Source organism: Otolemur garnettii, unplaced genomic scaffold (assembly GCF_000181295.1).
Source record: "Otolemur garnettii isolate 467f Iridium unplaced genomic scaffold, OtoGar3 scaffold00289, whole genome shotgun sequence".
Classification (NCBI taxonomy): domain Eukaryota; kingdom Metazoa; phylum Chordata; class Mammalia; order Primates; family Galagidae; genus Otolemur; species Otolemur garnettii.
The window spans coordinates 26,305-29,805 of record NW_003852684.1 but is presented as its reverse complement, the minus strand read 5'-3'; the positions used below and the strand labels follow the sequence as shown (position 1 = coordinate 29,805).

Genomic DNA, 3,501 nt, shown 5'->3' with positions numbered 1-3,501 from the left:
AGAGACAGCACTATGTTGCTCTCAGTAGAATGCAGGGGCTTCACAGCTCATAGCAACCTCAAACTCTTGGGCTTAAGTGATTCTCTTGCCTCAGCCCCCCAAGTAGCTGGAACGACAGGTGCCCGTCACAATGCCCAGCTATTTTTTGTTGCAGTTGGCAGTTGTCATTATTGTTTAGCTGGCCTGGGCTAGATTCCAACCCTCCCCCTTAGTGTATGTGGCTGGCTCCGTAATCCCTGTGCTACTGGCACCAAACCAACTCACAGCAATGTTCAAGTGTTGTCATCCAGTCAACCTATTTCTTCAGCTGGGACTACAGGTGCATGCAGGCATTGAACCAACAAGTGGAACTCTTAAACTAGGGGCTGCTGAGAACAGACTGTCCAAGAGTCAGAACCTGTCTCTACCACAAAATTGAAAAATTATCTAGGCAGTGTGGCAGGCACCTGTAGTCCTAGCTACTTAGGAGGCTGAGGAGGAGTATTCCCTGAATTCTGGGGGTTGAGGTTGCTATGATCTATGCTGAGGCCACATAAGTCTAGCCTGGCAACATAGGGAAACTGCATCTCAAAAATACCTGTACACACACACACACATATAGACAAACAAACCAACAAACAAACATTTCCATCATCTAGAAAGCTGAACCTTGATGGTTGAAGCAAAGTAGGCTTTCACAAAATGGATCTTTTTCAATATGTGTCAAAACAGGTTCTTGAAATAGCTTCCCACTTATGTGACTCCATCCAGTTTTGTCAGCTCTCTTGCAGCTTGACTCACAGTGCTATACAAAATCTCAACTCTTGTGTCAACCTAGTGCTGGGAAACTCAACTCTCATAGATTCAATAAGGCACAAATGGGAGAACATTTCTCTCTTTGTGGATGGAGTGCTAACAATTTTCCTGTTCCAAACACTTCCTGGACACCAGCTGAAGTGAGCTTAAAAAGCCACTTAATATCATTGACCACAAGCCTGGATCCAAGCCATTACAGGATGAAGTCACCAAATGGTCACAGTTGATGACATCACAAGGTGTTGCCCTGTGAGGTCCAGACCAACCTTAAGCTTAGCCTTATTCCTGCTAAGCATGGGTAGTGACTGTTGGGGTTTCTTGTTGTTCTTCTATTTCAAACAGTTTCAAAAGAGGGGATTCTTTTCTCCACACTCAATTCATACTTTCTAAAGTTTCTTTGTATCTGTGGGAAAGGTATTCAACAACCCTTTCTTTCCTTTTCAAGTCATGGATTTGGAAGAAAATGGAAGAGTGTGGTTTGCACCTACTGCTGCCCTGGGATGTTATAGACCAAGAACCCAAGCAGAATTATCAGACAGTGATTTCACAGACCTGACAGATACATTATACAATTCACATTTCTTTTTTTTTTCCGTGTAGCATAACTGTGTACATTAATGCAATCATGCGGTACAGTGTGCTGTTTTCATATACATTTTGAAATAGTCTCATCAAACTGGTCAACATAACCTTCATGTCATTTTCTTAGTTACTGAGTTAAAACCTTCATACTCTGCATTCAGAAAGACGCAATTGTACCGTTGTAAGATAAACCATGAAGGTCACCCCACCAAGCACCCTCCCTCTTTCCATCCACTCCCCTCACCTCCCCTCTCCGAACCCCTTCTCATATTCTAAGGCTATAATTAGGTTAAGACATTCCGATAAAAGCTATGAATTCTCTCAGTGTTCTCCAGATGTCTTTCCAAAAAAAAAAAACAAATTAATTGCATTCCCACCAGCAGTGTAGAAGTGTTCCCTTTTCTCCACATCCATGCTAACATCTCTGGTTTGGGGATTTTGTGATATGGGCTAATCTTACTGGAGTTAGGTGGTACCTCAAAGTAGTTTTGATTTGAATTTCTCTGGTGATTAAGGATGGAGAGGATTTTTTCATATATCTGTAGGCCATGAGCCTATCTTCTTTAGAGAAATTTCTATTCAAGTCCCTTGCCCACCCTGAGATGGGATAGCTTGTTTTTTTCTTGCTAATACCTTAGAGTTCTCTGTGGATTCTGGTCATTAAACTTTTGTCAGAGACATAACCAGGAAATATCTTCTCCCATTCTGAGGGCTGTTTACCTGCTTTATTTACTGTGTTCTTGGCTGTGCAGAAACTTTTAAGTTTGATCAGGTCCCAAAAGTCTATTTTTGATATTGCTTCAATTACCCGAGGGGTCCTCCTCAGAAAATTTTCGCCCAAGCCGATTTCTTAAAGTGTTTTTCCTACACTTTCTTCTAGTATTTTCATAGTTCCATGTCTGAAGTTTAAATCTTTAATCCAGTGAGAGTCTATCTTACTTAATGGTGAAAGGTATGGGTCTAGTTTCAGCCTTCTACAGGTTGCCAGCCAGTTCGCCCAGCACCATTTGTTAAATAGGGAATCTTTTCCCCACTCAATATTTTTAATTGGTTTGTCAAAAATCAGATAATGGTAGGTAGCTGGATTCATCTCTTAACTCTATATTCTGTTGCATATATCTACCTCTCTGTTTCTGTGCCAGTACCATGCTGTTTTGATCACTATCGCTTTATAGTATAGTCTGAGGTCTGGTAACGTAATTCCTCCTACTTTGTTTTTGTTCCTGAGTAACGTCTTTGCTATTCGAGGTTTTTTTCTGATTCCATATAAAATGAAGTATTATTTTTTCTAGATCTTTAAAGTATGACAGTGGCGCTTTAATGGGGATTGCATTAAAATTATATATTGCTTTGGGTAGTATTGACATTTTAACAATGTTGATTCTTCCCAGCCATGAGCATGGTATGTTTTTCCATTTGTTAAAATTGTCAGCTATTTCTTTTCTTAGAGTTTCATATTTCTCTTTCGCATCCTTTGTTAGGTAAACTCTCCAATATGTCATCTTCTTTGGTACTACTGTGGACGGAATGGAATAGAGTCCATGACTTTTTTTGGCATGGCTGCTTGTGGTGTATATAAAGGCTACAGATTTATGAGTGTTGATTTTGTAACCTGAGACACTGCTGTATTCCTTGATTACTTCTAAGAGTTTAGTAGTAGAATCCCTGTTATCTTCCAGATATACAATCATATCATCTGCAAAGAATGAAAGTTAAACCTTTTCTGACCCCATATGGATATCCTTGATTGCTTTTTCTTCCCTGATTGTGATGGCTAAAAATTCCACTACAATGTTAAAGAGCAATGAAGACAATGGGCAATTTTGCCTCATTCCTGACCTGAGTGGAAATGATTTCAACTTAACTCCATTCGATACAATATTGGCTGTGGGTTTACTGTAGATGGCCTGTATCAGTTTAAGAAGTGTCCCTTCTATGCCAATTTTCTTAAGTGTTCTGATCATGAAGGGATGCTAGATATTATGAAACACTTTTTCTGAATCAATTGAAAGAATCATATGGTCTTTGTTTTTTATTTGTTTATGTGATGAATTACATTTGTAGATTTACATATGTTGAACCATCCTTGAGATCCTGGGATAAAACCCACTTGGTCGTGGTGTA

General features: G+C 39.7%; 1 pseudogene; it reads left to right on the top strand.

Annotated features, from left to right (window-relative positions):
- The first annotated feature begins 1,420 nt into the window (after positions 1-1,420).
- LOC100966865 overlaps positions 1,421-3,501 on the top strand; it is a 7,436-nt pseudogene continuing 5,355 nt past the window's right edge.